This window comes from Haematobia irritans, chromosome 1 (assembly GCF_050003625.1).
Source record: "Haematobia irritans isolate KBUSLIRL chromosome 1, ASM5000362v1, whole genome shotgun sequence".
In the NCBI taxonomy this organism is placed as follows: Eukaryota; Metazoa; Arthropoda; class Insecta; order Diptera; family Muscidae; genus Haematobia; species Haematobia irritans.
In genome coordinates this window covers 216,169,450-216,178,547 of record NC_134397.1, presented here as the reverse complement: position 1 = coordinate 216,178,547, position 9,098 = coordinate 216,169,450, and the positions used below count along the sequence as shown (strand labels likewise).

At 30.2% G+C, this 9,098-nt stretch overlaps 1 non-coding gene across 1 annotated transcript; it reads left to right on the top strand.

Moving 5' to 3' along the window:
* The first annotated feature begins 639 nt into the window (after positions 1–639).
* LOC142222842 (U6 spliceosomal RNA) lies at positions 640–747 on the top strand. The gene has a single exon (XR_012718439.1). It is a non-coding gene; the product is annotated as a U6 spliceosomal RNA (small nuclear RNA).
* The last annotated feature ends 8,351 nt before the right edge of the window (positions 748–9,098 follow it).

Sequence of the window (9,098 nt, the reverse complement as noted above, 5' to 3'; positions counted from 1 at the left end):
GTCTAGATTTTGATATAGCTCCCATACAAAGAGAACCCCACATTTAGGGTCTTGAGCTTCTAGGTATCCCAATTTTTATCCGATTTACCTGAATTTTAAAATGTATGTATACGTATTTTTGATGCATAAATAAGTGTGCTGAATATGATGTGATTCGGTGCACATTTTGATTTAGGCCCCATATAGCCCAATTTCCTGATGTGTCTTCTTGGAATTGTAGATACCATAGTTTCTATCCGACTTGCAGTTTTGAGTCTTCACATAAATACGTCGACTATAGCGGCCATCTGTCCATATTTGGATATAACCCCCCCATATAGGTCGATCTCCCGATTTCTCATCTTGGGCTTCTAGACACCTTAAATTTTATCCGATTTGCCTGCAATTCAATATATTGAGTAATTGTTAGAATTCACCTAAGTGGTGAACAGTCGAACAATGCTTATTGTTTCTACAGTCAACTACAAGATGTGACAATTTACAGAAACTGGTTTCCAGGATACAACAACAATTCTAACGCGTACATTGGTCGTGTTTTTCCTAGCTTTACGACGGGCTCATCGTTGCTTATTATATTTCATGTTAGCCTGATACCGAAACAGGCAATTGACGTCCAAATGCATTATATCTAATTATATAATTATATAATTCGGCAGAACATATACTAAAATTGGAACGATACAGAGAAGATTAGCATGGCCCCTGCGCAAGGATGACACGCAAAATCGTGAAGCGTTCCACATTTTTTTTTTATATTGAGTAATTTTGGGTTCGTAAAGCGGTGTAGCGAATATGATGCGATTTCATGCACATTTGGATATATCGCTCGTGTATCCCGATCTTCCGATTTGATTTCTTGAACGTCTAGAAATTCGAATTTTTATCCTATTTGCCTGAAATTTACATATAGATTGTATTTGGCGTACATAAATAAGTGTGTCGAATATGTGGTTTTATTAAGTTTGTTATTCTTACACAATTTTCCCTTGACTTTTGCCGTAAATATGAAGAACATATAAGAATTGAAAAATCATATTATTAATTTATGATCAAAATTCCAGCATAATAAAAAAATTCCTGATTCTTCATGGAGCGACGTGTGTATTTCCCCTAAACTCAAAATAATTAATGAAGTTACCGCAGTACTCCCAATGTGGATTATGTCATAAAATGTGTGATTAATAATTATCTATGAACTTACCCCCATTTGTTATCGTAGACAAGACTTGAGGAATGTTCATGGTCTAACAGTTCACAGATTGTGACAAATTTAATATTCCAACAACAATCAGCAATGGAGGTCATGAAAAGAACCGAGAAACTTTTTCAGTTTTTGGTGTTGCTGTTGGTGTTTTTGTTCGTTTTTTTTTCTCTTTGTTTTTTGCAACAATCTGCAATCTAAAATAATTAACTTTAGTTTATGAACAACTAGCAACTATTACCGGCTGCTGGGGTTGTTGGTTCTGCTCCTGTCGCTGTTCCATCCTCTATTTAAATATGGTTCCAGCTAAACCCAGCAGATATATGGTGCTGCCAGCATATACGAGTGTCATAACTCAAACAGACCAGAACGATTTGCACTACGGTAGTTTATAATAAGTGTAGTCGCTTTTGTTTCCCAGAATGTTGAGACCCTCTCTCTCTCTCTCTTTATGCACCATTTCCTTGTATACTCTTTTGTTGCCATTGACTCCAGCATGAATCTCTCTAGCAGGGGGTGGAGGGTCAAACACATTTCTATGCAATGCCAGAGCATCGTCAGCAATGGCAAACTAAACTTTCAATGTTATTTTCAAATTAGTCGTAACTCCTACATTGGTGGTAGTACCACTGAAAAAAGCTGGGCTAAAAAGACCAATCAACTATGGAATTCTGTTTCTAGCCAAGATATGGGTTGTAAACACGGTTGCCACTCGAGAAAAAAAATCTACCAAAATTTAAAGAAAATTTTACCAAAAAATTCAACATTTTATTTACGCAGAACATTTTGTCAAAATTTTATTTCTACAGAAAATTTAGTAAAAATTTTATTTCTACACAATATTTTGTCAACATTTTATTTCTATGGAAAATTTTATTTCTATAAAAAATATTGTCAACATTTTATTTCTATAGAATTTTTTGTCAAATTTTTACTTCTAAAGAACTTTAGTCAAAATGTTATTTCTATAGAAAATTTTGTCAAAATTTTATTTTTATAGAAAATTTGGTTAAAATTTTATTTTTATAGAAAATTTTGTTAGAATGTTATTTCTAAAAAAAATTTGTCAAAATTTTGTTTTGATAGAAAATTTTGTCAAGATTTTATTTCTATAGAAAATATGTCAAAATTTTATTTCTGTAGAAGATTTTGCCAAACTTTTATTTTTATAGAAAATTTGTGCAAAATTTTATTTCTATAGAAGAGATTCGCAAAAATTTATTTCTATAGAATATTTGTGCAAAATTTAATTTCTATAGAAAGATTGTGCAAAATTTTATTTCTATAGAAAAATTTTGCAAAATTTTATTTCTGTAAAAAATTTTTTGAAAATTTTATTTACATAGAAAATTTTGCTAAAATTTTATTTACATGGAAAATTTTGTTAAAATTTTATCTACAGAAAATTTTGTCAACATTTTTATTTCTATAGAAAATTTTGTCAAAATTTTATTTCTAAAGAGCATAAGTCAAAATATAGTTTCTATAGAAAATTTTGTTAAAATTTTATTTGTGTAAAAAACTTTGTCAAAATTTTACTTGTCAAGAACATAAGTCAAAATTTTATTTCTATAGAAAATTTTGTTAAAATTTTATTTCTATAGAAAATTTTGTAAAAATTTTATTTCTATAGACAATTTTGTCGAAATGTTATTTCTATAATAAAAATTTGTCAAGATTTTGTTTTGATCAAAAATTTTGTAAAAATTGTATTTCTACACCAAATTCTGTCAAAATTTTATTTCTATAGAAAATTTGTCAAAATTTTATCTCTATAGAAAATCTTGTCAAATTTTTGTTTTTATAGAAAATTTGTGCAAAATCTTATTTCTTTTTGCAAAATTTTATTTCTATAGAAAATTTGTGCGAAATTTTATTTCTATAGAAAATTGTTGCAAAATTTTATTTCTCTGGAAATTTTTTGAAAGTTTTATTTCCATAGAAAATTTAATTAAAATTTTATTTCTAAAGAAAATTTTGTCAACATATTATTTCTATAGAAAATTTTGTCGAAATTTTATTTCTATAGAAAATTTTGTTAAAATTTTATTTCTATAGAAAATTTTGTTAAAATTTTATTTCTATAAAAAAATTGTGTTAAAATTGTATTTTTTATAGAAAATTTTGTCAAAATGGTTTTTATAGAAAATTTTGTAAAATGTTATTTTTTATAAAAAAATTTTGTCAAAATCTTGTTTTGATGGAAAATTTTGCCAAAATTTTATTTCCTCACAAAATTTTGTCAAGATTTTATTTCCTTACAACATTTTGTTAAAATTTTATTTCTATGGACAATTTTGTTAAAATTTTATTTCTATAGAAAAGTTTGTTAAGATTTTATTTCTATAAATTTGGTCAAAATTTTATTTCTATAGAGAATTTTTTCAACATTTTATTTTTATAGAAAATTTTGTTAAAATATTATTTCTATAAAAAAATGTTGTCAAAATTTTGTTTTGATCAAACATTTTGTAAAAATTTTATTTCTACACCAAATGTTGTCAAGATTTTATTTCTATAGAAAATTTGTCAAAATTCTGTCTCTATTGAAAATCTTGTCAAACTTTTATTTTTATAGAAAATTTGTACAAAATCTTATTTCTATAGAAAAAATTTGCAAAATTTTATTTCTATAGAAAAATTTTGCAAAATTTTATTCCTATAGAAAATTTTGTCAAAATTTTATTTCTTTAGAAAATTTTTTGAAAATTTTGTTTATATAGAAAATTTTGTTTAAATTTTATTTCTATAGAAAATTTTGTCAGAATTTTAATTCTACAGAACATTTTGTCTAATTTTTGATTTCTACAGAAAATTTTGTCAAAATTGTATTTCTACCCAATATATTGTCAAAATTTTAGTTCTATAAAAAATTTTGTCAAAATTTTATTTCTAAAGAACATTAGTCAACATTTTATTTCTATAGAAAATTTTGTTAAAATTTTATTTGTATAGAAAATTTTGTCAAAATTTTATTTCTATAGAGAATTTTGTCAAAATTTTTTTTTTTTGAAAATTTTGTTAAAATATTATTTCTATGAAAAATGTTGTCAAAATTTTGTTTTGATCAAAAATTTATTTCTACACAAAATTTTGTCAGGATTTTATTTTGTCAAACTTTTATTTTTATAGAAAATTTTGTTAAAATTTTATTCCTATAGAAAAATTTTGCAAAATTTTATTTCTATAGAAAAATTTTGAAAATTTTTATTTCTTTAGAAAATTTTGTTTATATAGAAAATTTTGTCAAAGTTTAATATCTAAAGAACATTAGTCAAAATTTTATATCTATAGAAAATTTTGTTAAAATTTTATTTCTATAGAAAATTCTTGCAAAATCTTATTTCTATAAAAAATTTTATTTTTATAGAAAAATTTTGCAAAATTTTGTTGCTATAGAAAATTTTTGCATAATCTTATTTCTATAGACACATTTTGCAAAATTTTATTTCTATAGAAAATTTTTTCAACATTTGATTTCTTTACAAAATTTTTTCAAAATTTTGTTTATATAGAAAATTGTGTTAAAATATTATTTCTATAGAAAATTTGTGAAAAATTGTGTTTCTATCCTTTTAGATATTTTGTAAAATCTACGAAAACATCAAGAATTCTACAATCAAGAATATACGAAACAGTAAAATATACCATTGGTAGAATTCTACTAACTGTGGCAACCGTGGTTGTAAATGCTGATGACGATGGAGAAGGTGGTAGTCGCCTCCTAACTAAGAATCTACAATTGTTGAATAAAAAAAAACTAAACTAACTATTAACCTAAATTTCATTTGGAATTGGTTTGGTTTACTTTCTAAATTCATTCTAGACATTGCGTGTATGTGTGTATGGATGGGAGGAGGTAGGGGGTGGAGTATAAGGTGTAGTATAAATGTGGGAGTTTATTTTTAATTCCTATGGAATTAGTTGTTGATTTTGAAAAATTTTATACTTTTTAAACTTTAAAGAACTCCTATAATTAGAGGATGATAAAAATATAAGGAAATTGTTTCTAATTATTTTTGTATGATTTTCCAAAAATACTAGCTAACAAAGAATATTTTAGAGATTGATTCATCATCGTCAAAATACGCCCTATTTGCATCCTCTACATCTACTATTCGACCAAAATGCGCTCTCAATTCTTGGTTACGGTTCAAAATTTCCATGGCCCTCCTGATTTTCGTCCTACTCTCTATGAGTAGTTCTTCAGACTTTTTTACGTTACGTTCTATATAATTTTTTATGCAATTTCATTTGTCAATTTGAAGTCGATTGGACTAAAACTGCGACCTAAACTTTGAATACAAAAATTTATGCAATCCTTGATGTAAATAACAATATCGTCAAAAGCAAAGCAGCCTATGGAAGTTGAATAAATTGAAATATATTTAACTGTTTTTTACTCTTTGGCGCCAAATTCACATTTATTGTGAGCAAACTTATTAACATTGATATTCATTGAAGCAAGGAAACAAGCGAAGATTTACTGCCTGTTTATGAAATACAAAATCGACTCGAGACGTTCTCTCTTTCGTCTAGATTGAAACTAAAATAATTTTGATATATTTTGTAGAAAATCCTGAATTTTGTCATAAACTCATTATTTACGATTTACTATCGAACACCGAAACAATTGGGAGGGATTTTTAACGAATCGTTCGTCTCGAGGCGAACGAAAATTCCACGAACAGGCAGTTAAGCAACGTGTTTATTCTGTGTTGGCCTCTAGTCTTTGCTTGGACTATGTTGCGTATGTGCTATGGTGGTCAGCGGATGCTGTAACGTATACGCACTGAAGGCCTGATATTAGGTTTGAAGAAACTAGCCAGAGAAATTATAAACAATATTTTTGTACCCTCTTCTATCGGATGGGGCGTGTATTTTTGGTCGGGCCCACATGTAGTTGCTATTTATTTAGGTTAGATGGTATTGCAAATGGACCCTATCGTACCACTTTTATGTATAGCAACCATATAAACCGATTTTCAGTTTTGACTTCTGGAGGCTGTTGGATGAACACAATTCATCCGACTTGGTTGGTACTTGATGTCACTGTTTGTATTCTAACAACCACACATTAATGGGTACATAACGGACCATAATCGTGTGTAGTCCCTATATAAACCGGCGCCAAATTTGAGTTCTGGAGAAAGCAATTTCTTAAATTGAAAAATTAATTGATTTTAATAAATTAACTAGCGAAACCCGGCCCGCTTCGCTGTGCCTCCCGAAGCATATTTTCGTTAACTTAGTCAACCATATCCTTCGATCTGAAAACAAATTCGAAAAGATTTAAACTCATTTAAAGAGTGTGGTCAGGGGAAGTCTGGCACAAAAACTGAAGTACTGATTAATCACTCCATGGTTTCCACACACGTGTCACGTACATTTCAAAAAAAAAAAAAAAATCGGACTACTTGCTTTTCCGTTTATATACAGAAATAAGGCAGATATGCAGATGTAAAACGGACCGGCTTAACAAACGTCGTGTAGGGGAAATTCCCTTTCAACCAATTTTTTCTTTTTTAATTGTTCTGTATTCAAATCATTGGACTATCTTCTATATTTCCTGTCAATTTCAAGCGTGGTTTTGTCAAGGGGAGGTATACTTCTCGTCAACATACCGTCCAATAATTCGGAAAAAGAAAAAAGTACTTAAAAATTGACCATATTAACATTTGTTAAAGTGTTGGACATGGAGAACATGTCTTTCCCAAACATATACGGGACAATGAAGCACCCTCAACGTTGCCTGTCATCTTCATGTAAACTTAAGTTTTTTTTTTACTTAAAAAAGGATGGCCGGGTTGAAAAATCATAAAATTATGTACCGAGTTCCCATTTGTCGACAATCCTCTACTTTCTATTTTCAAAAAATCGGGCAAAAGGGAATCCCCGTACTTCGCTCCTCCCCGACCAGATATCGTAAATTCACGTACCCTATATTCATGTCACAAACTAGCCAACTTCACTATTCCCCTTCCCCAACCAGACATCGAAAAAGCATGTACCCAGTATAAATTTAATAATCTCCCAATTTCAAGTAAATCAGAGAAGGTTAAATTTTGCTGTATTTTTTGTAACTTCACTTCACTTTTTCTGCAAATTCCAAGAAAATCTGTAAACTATCCTTCAAGTTGCATAGTGTGGGGCAAAGAGAAGTTTCCCGTCCAAATACCCAAAAATCAAGTACACCATATTGATTTCAATACCTTTCCCTACGGCCTCTGTAAATTTCAAGTAAACTTGGGAATTCTAGTTTTTTTTTTTCAGTTTTAGAGGAGGTCTCCCTCTCCGTCCCAATATCGAAAAATTATATAGCGTATATAGTGTAGACGTCTCAGAAAATCTCAAGCAAATTATAAGCCAAATTTTTAAACAGCAGGCAAGCGGAGGCCCCTCTTCCCTTCCGAATATAACAAAATCCGATATCCATTATAATAATATAACCTATCCCACATCCTCTGTAAATTTCAAGTAAATTGGAAGAGTTTAATTGTTTCACGGTATGTACTTGAGGAGAAATGAGGTCTCCCTGTGCCCTTTTATTTTTCCCCGACCAAATATTAAAAAATCATATACCTCATATAAATTTTATAATTTCCCTCAAGTTTTCCGTAAAATTTCAGTGAGTCGAAAACTTTTAGTTTTTTCACTGTACTTTAAAAAAAAGTCGGGCAAAGAGGAAGCTGCCTCCTCGACCAAATATCGAGAAGGCGGCTTAGACGCCCCTTCAACCATCCCTGAAAATGTCAAGCAAATCGGATAAGTTTGTTCCAATTTTCAAAAAGTCGGGCAAGGGGAGGTACCCCTGCCCATCCAAATATTAACAAATCAGATACCCCATAATTAATTCATAACCTCACGGCGTGTCCTCTGTAAATCTCAAGTAAATCAGAGAATTTTTGTTGTTTTACTGTACTTTAAACAAAAATGCGCGACCAAATATCGCAAAATAAAGTAGCGGGTCTTTGTATATAGACATCACCCCAAACCTTTCTTAGAAATTTTGACCCAATTTTGAAAAGTCAGGCAAGGGGGATGTTCCCCTTCCACACCAGATATCAAACAATGAGGTACCCTATTTTCACCACATGATTACACTCAACGTTCTCCGAACAATTTTCATGCAATGATATGGACCAATTTTTTTGTTATTGGGGATCGATTTATCTGAGGGCTATATATAACTATAGACCGATATGGACCTAGTTAGGCATGGTTGTTAACGGCCATATACTAGCACAATTTCAACTGACTCGGATGAAATTTGCTCCTTCAAGAGGCTCCAAAACCAAATCTCGGTATCGGTTTATATGGGGGCTATATAAGATTATGGACTGATATGGACCGCTTTTGGCATGGCTGTTAAATATCATACACCACCACGTACCAAATTTTAACCAGATCGGATGAATTTTGCTTTTCCAAAAGGCACCGGAGGTCAAATCTGGGGATCGATTTATGTGGGGGCTATATATAATTATGGACTGATATGAACCAATTCCTACATGGTTGTTGGATAATATATACTAACATCACGTACTAAGTTTCAACCGGATTGGATGAATTTTGCTCCTCCAAGAGGCTCCGGAGGTCAAATCTGAGAATCGGTTTATATGGGGGCTATATATATTTATGAACCGATGTGGACCGATTTTTGCACGGTTGTTAGAGACTATACACCAACACCATGTTCCAAATTTCAGCCGGATCGGATGAAATTTGCTTCTCTTAGAGGCTCTGCAAGCGAAATCTGGGGATCGGTTTATATGGTTGATATATATATTTATGAACGGATGTGGACCGATTTTTGCATGGTTGTTAGAGACCATATACTAACACCATGCTTAGATCGATTCAGAATTTCACCACGACCCAGAATATATATATATAT